The sequence below is a fragment of the Diabrotica undecimpunctata genome, chromosome 2 (assembly GCF_040954645.1).
Source record: "Diabrotica undecimpunctata isolate CICGRU chromosome 2, icDiaUnde3, whole genome shotgun sequence".
In the NCBI taxonomy this organism is placed as follows: Eukaryota; Metazoa; Arthropoda; class Insecta; order Coleoptera; family Chrysomelidae; genus Diabrotica; species Diabrotica undecimpunctata.
This window is the reverse complement of record NC_092804.1, coordinates 147,059,280-147,072,013: the sequence shown is the minus strand read 5'-3', so window position 1 is coordinate 147,072,013 and position 12,734 is coordinate 147,059,280.

Here is a 12,734-nt window from a genome sequence, read left to right as displayed (position 1 = left end):
CGGACCCTACAGACTTCGTTCTGTCAAATAGATTTGGAATGTGGCAGTTTATTCTTTTAATTCTCGTGAACAGAACCGTCACCATGATGACAGGGCGGTGTGTGAGGGTCAGCTCGGGTGACCTAAGTATCTTCGCTTCCACGAACTTTGGCCACCCTTTTGAACCCACTAAAAACCCAGACTGGGATGTCTGCCAAAGGGATTTAAACTAAGAGGGGGACTTAAGGTTCAAACCTGATTGAAAAATAATCTAAAGGGATAGTGGGAACCTAAAGGTGACGAATATTTATAAAGTGGGTGCTTCAATGACAAAACATAGAGATAATTAATTATTAATTATTATTATTGTTAACGTTGGGTTAATAACCGATGTAATAAAGAATAATGAAATAAAAGGTATATAAATATTTTCAGTAATCGCTTTATTGGAAATCAAGTGAACCATAATTATTAACAAAAATCTGTTTTATTTTTATTTTGGTGCTTTATGATATACAATGTTTTTTGTTTGATTACCTGGTGAATATACAAACAAATCTGATGGTTTTCCAACACGGGAAGAGGCAACATACAATTGGCCATGTGAGAAACATGGGTTTTCTAGATTAATACCACAAACACCTAATAATCGCCGCTGGGATTTATTTATGGTCATAGCAAAAGCAAGCCGCACTGGAAACTTGGAAACTGTAGTCGTTTAAATTCAAATGGTATATCAGTCGGAATCATTTAGATGCGTGGTATCAAAACGTCTTCTCCTTTATACTTTTCTTTCAGTATAGTTGCTTCTATCACGTTGTTCAATAATTTTTTTATCGCTAACTGTGTGCCGTTGTAAAGACGCGGTTGGTTGATATTTCTCAACATTATAACTACCGATCCAACCTTTAATTGAAGATTGTGAGGTGGCAGTTCTGGTAAATCCAGCGAGTTTAAAAATTCAGGCGGATAGTTGACGACATCATCTTGGTTAGTAGCCGAATTAACTGATTTATATATCCTCAATTCGCCTGCAATTTGTTCTTGAATTTTGAAATTTAATTCATTTACATCTATGTTTTTTGTAGCCAATATAGCCCGTTCGCTAAACCAATCATGGTTTCTGTAATTTTGAGCAACATCTGGAAACGCCTTTTGAATAAGTTCATCTTTTGATCGAGTTAACTGACAAAAACTTTGAGGAAAGTTAATGCAACCAGTCAAGGTGTCTATAGGAAATTTGTCATTACCAATGTCAATGAGTTGTTTAGAGAATATGTCTCCAGATTGGTCATTTTGCAACTCGACACGCATATTCTTGCCTAAGTGTAATATCTTAACATGTTTCCACAAATTGGAAGACTTTAAACATGCATTGAGTTCATCAGCTGGGGTTGATCATGGAATCACTGGCAATGTTTGAAGAAAATCTCCTGCTAATAAAATCATTCCACCACCAAATGGGTTATGATTGCTCCGTAGATCTTGTAAGGTTCTATCTAAAGCCCCCAAAGATTTTTTATGTGCCATCGTGCATTCATCAAAACAATCAATTCACATTGCTGCAAAACCTTTGCCATTGCAGAGTTCTTCGAAATGTTGTAGGTAAGAGTTTCGTTGCTTTGCATGTTTAATGGCAATTTTAGTGCTGAATGGACTGTTCGACCACCTTCAAGCAAAGTTGCTGCGATTCCCGACGAAGCGAGTGCAAGTGCAATTTTATTTTGTGAGCGAATTGTTGCTAATATCAATGAAATCAAAAAGTTTTTCCTGTATCACCAGGTGCATCTAAGAAGTAAATCCTTCCTGTTTTATCATTTGTTACTTTCATAAAAGTATCAAATACATACTTCTGTTGTTTATTCAATAGTGGAAGATTTGTTTGAATTAATTCTTTCAAAGTGTTCAATGGACCAAACAGACCGCTCCGAAAATATTTGGATTACTACTCAGCAACTACTTTTTTCAAAAACAGCATCTGATTATGGTATTTGTAGGGCTTCGTGTTTGAGACAGCGGAACCAGACGTCTTGCAATTATTTTTATCTTTTAGTGTTCTCACCCAGGCATAACTCATCTGTCTCCACTTTTTCATAACAAGTTTTCCTAAAACAAGTATAAAATAATTTTATTTTCAGGTATGGAGCATTCGGGTGTTCATTTAAAGATCTTCTTTATACCTATCGCGTTAGTGTATCGACTGTTAGCAATATTATTAAAGAAGTTTCAAGATGCATATGGAACAATTTAAGTGAAAAATTTATGTGACTTCCTACATCAGTCGACGAATGGGAACAGATAGCAAGTGGATTTAACAAAAAAGCTAATTTTCCACACTGTCTCGGAGCTGTCGACGGAAAACATATCCGACTTAAAAAACCACTAAATAGCGGTTCACTGTATATCAATTACAAGGATTTTTTTTACATCATATTATTAGCGATCGTAGACTCTTTGTATACGTCAGTGTCGGATCTTATGGAAAAGAATGCGATTCATTAATATTCAAGGAGACAACATTTTGGGAAATGACGGCAGTCTACAAACCACCTACCAGCACCATGCCCATTAACAAGAGACTAAGAAACGAGAGTTACTTATGTGGTCATTGGAGATGAAGGTTTCGGATTACACGAAAATTTATTAAGGCCGTTTGGCGGCACGAATCTGAACAAAAATAAGCGAATACTCAACTATCGTTTGACTAGAGCTAGGAGATACGTTGAATGTGCCTTCGGTATCTTAGTTAATTAGTGGAGAATATTCCATTGGCCTGTAGACATCGACAAAACAACAGTTGTATGGACTGTTAAGGCATGTACAATTCTACACAACTTTATAAGAGACAAGGAGGGCTCAAACAGTGATAATAACGTATCTGAAGAATTTAGTAAAATAAAAATTCCTACTTCTATAGATATTTGTATAATTCTTTCTAATATCAACCAAACTAAATCAGAAATTTTATGTAAATTCGTCTCTATCGCTAATATAAATTTATAATGTAAAATCCCTTTTCCCTAATCCTGGATGATCTGACTATTATCATTGGTAGTATTTCTGTTATGTGCAATGCTTGGAGGCCATTATTAATCGGTAAAAGACTTTACCTACGTAGCTTTGTTTTATTAATATGCTAACCTAAGAAGAAATAAATAATAGTACCAATTTATCAATATATTAAGAAAAAAAAATGATTACTGGTGAAAGACACAAACTACTTTAACTAAGTTAACTGGACGAATTTAAAAAATTTAAAGTTTGAAGATGTTTAGCTTTTTCAGGAGTAAGTACATAATTTTAAGAGAAGGCGAAACTTGTGTAGAGTGGGTTCGGAAGAAAAAACCTTTTTTGTAGGTATTTTGGGGGATACCGCCATTAAGTATCTTATTTCAGTAAAGGTATAAAAAGTGTTTATTTATTAGTTTAGTTGTACTTTCTTCGTCAGCAGAAGCTTCCTGTAAGGATTTCTTCTCTCTGGTAAATTCTTTATGAATTTGTAAATCCTCAATGCGATTTGTGTGCCTTTCTTGTTCCAAAATTTTGTTTTGTGCTTTTTTATAGTGTATATCTTAACTAGTTTAGGTGACGATTTATATTGATCAAACAAAACTTATGTGTAATTTAAATCGAGCCAAGACAAAGAGAGATCTAAGATCTTTGATCTGATCAAAAACAAACGACAGTGAGTTAAACGATAATCAAAATTCGTTTTTAAACAAAAAAATCTGAGTAAAAGAGAATAGTAAAATTTTTTAAGAGGAAACTAAACTACCCTGTATAAGCAAAAGTTGTTTTAACGCCTTGACCACTATATATTGTAGTCATTACAAAAGAATGACAGCACTCTCACCACACACTTATCCTTAACCTGCGTTGCTTTTATTTGACTATTATAATCAACTTATGTTCGATTCGCTGTCAATCTAAAATATAATGGTAAAAAGCTTGTTTATTCAGAAAATACTCATATGTAAGTGAAAATAGAATACACAGTTTTCTACCAATTTTTTATCTATTTAAACGTCTGAAAAATCAAAATCGCTGTAATTTAAATTTCAAACTTGACAGGATTTGTTCATCTGAAAGAAAACTTCCAATTATTTTTCTTGTTTTGTATCTCTCCTTTTATGTTTTCCCCAGAATTTGCATATTTTACAGCTCTCATCGAATTTCATAAATTTAAATACATTTTTGACCTTTTCAGCCTAGTATCCAGTTTAGGGTTTCTGTTTATCAAGATACTCCGGTATACTAGTATCAAGCCTGTGGCAGTATTATTCAAAAGATAAGGAAGTAAGAGGGATCAGGGAGTAACAGCTTGTTAACAAACCAGGATTTAGCGGACGTGTACGAATTCATTATTTTATAGTTTTTCATAAAATTATTTTGCTACATCCGAGATCCAGCAACCCAAGAAAACAGAGAGAATAAAAGAAAGAATATGATCAAAATAGAGAGATGGAATGCCCAATCTTTATTTGGAGCTGTAAAGTAAATAAACATTCTAGATGTCAGTAAAGTAAGATGCCCAGGAATAGAATAAATTTACATTGATGATTAGACTTCGGCAAATATGCAAATAAAAATGTAGAAAATATGCGCATAAATATGCACGTGTTTACCCGAAAATATGCAAATATTTTACAAAATATGCATACAAATAAATAAAAAAATCGTAAAATAGTAACAATTTTATTTAAAAAAAAAAGTGTACATAACTAAATATTTCCTACTATTCATTAAGATTTAGATTTATTTTAAGTAACTACATCATTTTTAAGTATGAATAAACTTATTTAGAATTATGGTAACAATAAATGACCAAGTGGTGTTCAAAATTTTCTAACAAAAACTTGTGGCTTCTGTCTGAGTACATATATTTATATATGGAAAAACTTCGTTCAACATCAACTGATGTAACGGGAGCATTTTTCAAACTAACCAAAACATTTGGTTCTAAATTAATTGTTTCCGAAATATTTCCAGCTAGAACACTGACTACTTCAAAAGGAATATGGTAACCTTTATTTTTTTCCATAGTAGCTTCAAATTTTTTTAAAATATCTTTTCCAATATTACCTCTAACGTTCCGACAACAGACAACATGACGCAAATTCTTTTATTAATGCTGTACTTTCGAACAATGACAGTTTTGGTGATTCTAACTGAGTAATTGTTTTTTGAACAAAACTAAAATTTGATTTTATAAATGAAAGTTCTTGTTGAAGCAAGTTACTCTGAAAAGTTTGTTTAGAATCCAAAAGAGATTGGGAACTTTCATCTGTTAACGTATCAATTATGTTCTTTATTTTAACAAAATGATCTGCATAAAAATTAGCTGCTTCTAACCATGTTCCCCATCGCGTTAAAATAGGTTGTGGTGGAAGAGGAATGTTAGGTAGCATTTCTTTATAAAGTTGAATTCTTATAGGAGATTTAAGAAATACTTTTTTGACACTGGATATCATGGTATTTACAAGAGGAAACTTTTTTCGTATTTCCTCTGCAACTCTGTTTAATCCATGCGCTACACAAGTAACATGTATTAAATCTGGGAAAAATATTTTTAAATTTTGTCCTGCTTTCACCATATAAGGAGCAGCATCCGATAAAATAAGCAGTAATTTATTAGAAGGAATAGTTGTCGGAAGAAAAAAAGTTGCTAATGTTTCTTGTATAAAACGCGAAATTGTTAAAGCATTTGTTTTCTCAAGTTGCTGGCATGAAATAAGATGAGTTTTTGGTAAGGTATCTTCTTTAAGAACACCAATCAATAAATGAGCAATATACTTTCCTGAGGAATCAGTGGTTTCGTCTACAGATATGTAAAAATAATTATCTGCAATTTCTTCCTTAATATTAATTAACACCGACGAGTATAGCCCGTTCACATTATTTCTTCTTAGAGACCGATCACTTGGAACATTAAATTTGCAATATTTTTTTAGAAACGAACTAAAATTTACATTTGCTAATTTTGAAAGCGGTATGTTTGCAGACACTAATGCGCGACACAAGTCTTCATTAAAAGTTTCTTGCTCATCTAATTTTTTTGAAGTAGATTGGAAACATTTAGCCATTGAAGTTTGATGTTTTCCTCCTTTTTTTCCTTTTTTTTGCAATGTGTGAAGCAGTTCTCACATGTTGGTCTATCTGAAATTTCTTCTCACATGCTATCTATAAATAAAAATAAAAACCTTTATTTTAACCCAACCTTTAAAATATAAAAATATACAAGGTGTTTTTGGTTAATCAAATAACTGGTTTGGAAAAAAAAACACTCGCTAAGTGTTTTAAATGCAGTATTAATCCACAAATTAGTTTTTGTTACTAACCATTAGTACATCATATAACTTATTTTAAAATTCAACAAAAGTTTTTTTTTTGTTAATTCAATTACAATAAAAATAATTGTGTTTTAGAATAGCTGACTTCATAAAAAAAAGTAAAGGTGAAAAATTTTTCTAAATACACACCATTGTATTGTACCATGGACAATTTTTTCTCACTAAAGGAAGCTATTTTTCATTTAAAAACAACCTACGAGTACTAAATTTCAAGTAAATACGTTTATTGGTTTTAAAGTTATTGTTGTTATTAACTAAAAGAATTTAATTTTTTTTAATTTTAACACCCTGTATCTCGAAAAGTAAATAAGTTTGACCCCTCATTAACTATATCGTTTTGTTCAATTTTTCGAGAAGTATCTACAGTCAAACGTTGTAAGTGTCATTTGGAAACACCCTGTATGTATAAAATATTAGATATTTAATAGAAAATATTAGATACTTACAATTTTGCCACAGACTGAACAGTAGATTTTTTCCATATCCATAGACAGCTCTTTATAAGGTTTAATCCAAGTTGAAGCACTGGTTGTTTTAGGCATTATAAAATCACAATCTTCCTTTTTGTTACGCACAACGAGTGTTTACGCTTTGAATATCAAAACATAAATGATTTACAAATCTGAGCATCAAATTAGAAATGTTTAGGTACCTAATTCAATAAACTGGGAGATTTTGGAAAATCCCTAAATTAGGAACAAAACTATTAGCCGTTTACCTGCTGTTAAGATACAATAAATTGTAGATAGATTTGGGGATTAGATCATAAAATGCAAATGAGCGAACCCTTAGCGATTATCCAATAACTGAATGCCACAGTGACCGAGACTTTCTAAGAATGTTGAGGGCTACTTAAATTGATCTTCTTTGAAATTGTAAATGTTTTGTACCTGTAGAGATTACGTACTTAGATCATTTCTTGATTAAAATGACTACAAAATTTTATACAAGAATTGAAATAAATTGGTATGTTTAAAAATTTTCAAATACAGTATAAAAATCTGAACTTTTATGCACTTTATGCAAACTTTTATACAAATATGCCAAAATATGAAATATTTGCATAAAATATGCACAATATGCAAAATATGCAATATGCATATTTGCCGAAGTCTATTGATGATAGTACAATGTAATATTCTATAGCCCAGTCTGGTTATGCAAAAATCATCGATTTGACGGCAAAATTTTTCGCAGATATCTGAAGCTTTTAAAACATAGGTGGGGGTTACTAGATGACGAATAGATGAAAAAGTACTCGTATTTTTACCTTGCGTTTTTTTAAACAATAATTTATGGTCACAATTTGATTTTTTATCTGTGACCACCCCCAAAACAAAATTAAATATCAATCAACTAATCCTAAAAAATAATTTAAAACCCATCAACCCTATAAGCAGGAAGTCAAAAGTTGACATGATTTAAACTCATTTATTGTAGGGGTAAGTGTAGAATTATACGGAAGCCTTTTTAAATTGCTCTTTAAAAAAATCAACAATTCTGAATACAGTAATACCTCGATTAACAACCTGACTTCCGCGAATTCAGAGTTACACGTTTTTTAAGTTTTTACAATTCGTCAATTGAGTGCCAGAGAATCGATCGATTATCGATGAGATAAAATTACCTCCCACACATTATTGCTCATTCAATGTACATGACATGACTTTTCGCACGAAATCAGCACATTTTTATTTTGTATTTAGGTATTTCTTATCTTCAGTTTTGTCTACGAATTGGTTGTTTGTAATTTGAATATGTATTATAATTGTTGAGACTGTGTGCTACATTTTATAATTTATCTATAATAAATATCAAAGTGAATTTTGTTGTTGCATTAGCTCTCTTAGATACGTTAGTGAATACAAATAAAGGAACTGGGGGCTGCTGTCCAAGGTATTTGTGAAACTGTGAAACAGTAGTTTGTCTTAGTGATGTTTTAGGTACAACTGTATCACTTAGTCGTCTTCTTCAGTCACCAAAATTAGATTTTAAGTAGGCTACTGAGGCCATAGAGGACACTAAATGCATTCTTCAAAATAAAAGATCAAATGCTGAATCTGTTTTTAGCAAACGTTACTATGAAGTAAACAAATAGCTGAACAACTATACATTGAATTGAAGATGCCTCGTATAGTTTCTCGTCAAACATGTCGTCAAAACCAATCTGCTAAGCCTTGCGAAATATTTCCGAAGATCTATTTATTTACCTCTTTTAGACAATATCTTAACTTCCACCTTCCAGGATATTATTGGACCAACTACTTACTGCATATTCCACAGTAGAACAAGAGTTTTCACTGTGGATTCAAAAGTGGAAAAGGAGTCGTGCAAAATAATGGAAAACTTCCTGATTGTATTTTAGAAGTAGTAGAAAACTACGATATTCATACCTATTTATCCAAATATCAGAATATTTCTGCAAATATATATTACACTGCCAGTCAGTGCAGCAACAACAGAGCGTTCTACGCTAACTTCTGTTAACTGGTTTAGCACTCATCAATCCTGAAATTTCTCTAGATGTTGATGCAATCATAGAGCGATTTGCTAAATCGGAAAGGCGAAAAGAATACATTTTTATAAAATTATATAATATTTACTTTTCTTATAGTATTTTTAATCACTGAACTTTTATTTACCACTCGTTGCCGGCTGTTGCTACGATTCGTGCGCTTATAGCCTAATATGCCTAATTATAGAAATAACTATTCCTTAATTATATTATGTTTTTTGTTGAGTAAATTAATTTAAATAAAATGCTGTTTACAGTTATTCTTAAGGTTCCTTCTTCATTACGGAAGGGTGGCTATACTTAAAGCAAATTGCTCTCTATCTTGAGCTGTTCTTCGTATCGAATGTATGTCCATGCCTGTCTAGTCTTTTACATTCTTCAGCCAGGAGCATTTTTTTCTTCCTGGACCTCTTTTTCCTTCTACTTTCCCTTCCATTATGAGTCGTAGAAAGTTATATTTTTCTTCTCTGTGAATATGTCCTATATAACTCGTTTTTCTGTTGTTTACAATATTTAGGAGTTCTCTCTCAGTCCTCATTCTTCTCAGCACCTCGTTATTGGTCACGTGCTCTGTCCACGAAATCTTTAGCATTCTTCGAAAAACACGCATTTCAAAATACGTCTCATACTTGTAATTCCGAGAGTCCATGTTTCCACTCCGTATTGTACGTACGTAAGTCTGCAGCTTGAAAAATATAGAACGTATTACAATTGTTTATAAGTAAAAAACATACCCCTTTTTCAAAAGTTTATTTTATAAATAATTTCGATGAAAACGCAATATTGATTTAACTTCTGAGATAGTTTAAGTCTTAAAGAATCCTATACAATTTGCTAAATGTGTCTAGCATCATTAATAGAGCAAGTTCAATAGTTTAAATATTTAGCTTCAGGGATAAATAAATAAAATAACTTTAAAACTATTTGACCGATCGGGAGAAAATTTCGCACAAATTTAAAAGACGGTAATTCCTCGATGTTCAAATGTATTAATAACATTTTATTTTGTTAATAAAACAATTAATAAAATTTATAAAGTAGTGCAAAAAAACTGCTTTTTTGCGAATATCTCCGTAAATTATGTACCTATCAATTTTAATTTAAAAAACGGGAAAATAAAGATATTTTTGATATAAAAAAATGATATAACTATTATTGTTTATGTAAAATATAAGGGAAAATACTTATAGACAAAAAATCAAATTGTGACCATAAATTATTGTTAAAAAAAACGCAAGGTAAAAATATGTCTACCTATGTCTTAAAAGCTTCAGATATCTGCGAAAAATTTTTTGATCTTTTTTTAACCAGACTGGGATACTAGTAACAAGGACGTTTAATAGTACAAAGGTGTAGCAATTTTAATGGATAAAATATTTGAACGATTATTTTAAAAAATTGTTAACTTTATCGGATCCAATAATTATACAAATAAAAACTCATCCAAAACATATAAACAGAATTTATATTTGCGCAGCCACGACAGGAAGACTTAATAATAAAATAGACTTCTTGTATAAGAACCTAAGGGACCCATTAAAGACATCAAAAATAATAGTTAACACAGGAATGGAGTTATGGGTGACTTAATTCAAAGGCATGAAATAGAAAAATCGGAGATATTGTTGGATAATTTGATCTGGGCATCTCAAATGAGAAAGATGATATCCTGGTGCAGTTCTATAACGAAGAAAGTTAGTAGTATCAAACGTAGAAATCTATTATTTGGAATTCCGAGTAATTTTTCACTATGCATTATCAAAATCTATTTTTAGACTGTCTGTTGCGGCTCGCGCCGTTACTGCCTGCTTCAGTTGGTCATTATTATTGCTTTTTTGCTTATATATAGTTTCTTAGTGTTTTGTGTATGAGATATGGCCCGCAAATATCTTACTACGGCTAAGTTACAACAGCTAGTTACATGAAATATGAAATATGATGACATAAAGTATGAAATAATATCAGAAAATGAGGATGCATTGTTATAGGAAGATTAAAATGCTGAAAACAGTTCAACAGATACCGAAGAAGAAAGTGACGACAATTCAAACCAAGGGGAAAATATTTTGGCAAAAATGGAACATTGTGGTATATAGACAGAAAGCTTAATGCACTAAACGTTTAGCAAGTAACATCCTAACTAAAAGGCTTGGTAGAACTGAGTACAGCTCAAATTTTACCACGAAAACAGAAGCTTTTAAATTTTTCTTTCCGATGAAATTATAGACATTGTCATTTGTGAAACTAATATTCGCCCGAAATAAATTTTAGGCGATAACTGAAACCCCGTAAGTACAGGAGAAGTGTATGGCTTTAGCTGTTTATTGCCTATTGCCGGATGCTTCAAGGCAAATCACGAACCAATTTTGGAGCTGTGAAACACAAAAAACCTAGCGTTTCAGAGGCCTGTTTTCTGTGCAACAATAATTCGTAACATAATGAAGTCTTTGCTTTGATTTCTAAGGTTTGATGATCTAGCAACATGCCCAGAAAGAAGTGCTTCGGATAAGTTAGCTCGAATATGAGAGATAATTGACATTTTTGCCTCAAACTATAAGAAGACCTCTATTTCCAACCCTAATGTTTGTATCGACGAACAACTTCTGCCTTTTCGTGGAAGATGTTCATTCAGGGTCTATATAAAATCTAAGCCAAATAAATATGGTATAAAAATTTGGGAATTGTGTGATTCGACTAATACCTTTTGCTGGAGTCTACACAGGAATGGCAAATAACTTACCAGAAAAAGAGCAAAGTAATATTTATAGATGAAATTCGTTACGCAGACAAGGAGTGACGTCCTGAAGAGTGTTAGCAGTAGCTGAATGCAATCCGCACATAACAGGGACAGACATTTGACATATTTTTGACCTCAATATTGTTATCGATGTGTCTAGTAAAGAAAGAGCTTTCTTTTTCTTGTTGCGCCGTCTCCTTTCGAAGATTGGTGATCCAAATAGTAATTGTAGCTTTGGAAACCTCTTCCCAAAATATTTCTGTGCAGTCAAATCATCTCCTCAGGTCTTTCAGCCACGAGTTCTGGCGTCTTCCAACTTGATATAATTTGGAGTAAATCATATCTTTCACCTCTCAACATATGACACAAGCTCTGTATTTTCCTCTGGTTGATTATGCTGAGTAATTCTTTATGTTTACTCATGCGCCGAAGTACCTCATCGTTGGTAACTTTTTGTACCCATGGAATTCTCAGAATCCGTATGTATGTATACATTTCAAAGGCGTCTATTATTTTTTCTATTTCAGAGTCCATTATCTAACTTTCACAGCCATACAGCAAAACAGAGAAAACGTAACATCTAATCATTCGAATTCTGAGCTCTAGTCTAAGATCTGATCTTGTAAAAAATGTTCCTCACTCATGTCCATGAGTGTTTTCCTCGTTTGATCGATTTCTGATAAGATTTCTTTTTTTGGGTTACACTGGCTGTTGATATTTGCTCCCAAATATTTTATGGAAGTTACCTATTCTATTATTTGTCTCTTGGCATACAAATGTACGTTTGTTGGTATCTTTAAAAATACCGAAAATTTCGCTGCGACGAACTACCGCATTTATTATATTTTGTAGTTCTTGTGCGTTGCTTGCTATTAAGACGGTATCATCGGCGTACCTGATGTTGTCTATGCTGGTTCCGTTAATCTTGATTCCACCTTAAACCTCGTGTAATGCTTTTCTGAAGGTAGAATCCAAATACAGATTAAATAATAGCGGTGATAAGACGCAACCTTGTCGCACTTCTCGTCAGATTCGTATATCATCGGATGTTGTGTTTTCTATTTTAATTGTTGCCGTTTGGTGCCAATATAGTTCTGAGATAATTCGCAAATCTTATTTGTCAATTCCAGTTGTTCTCAGAATTTCGATCATC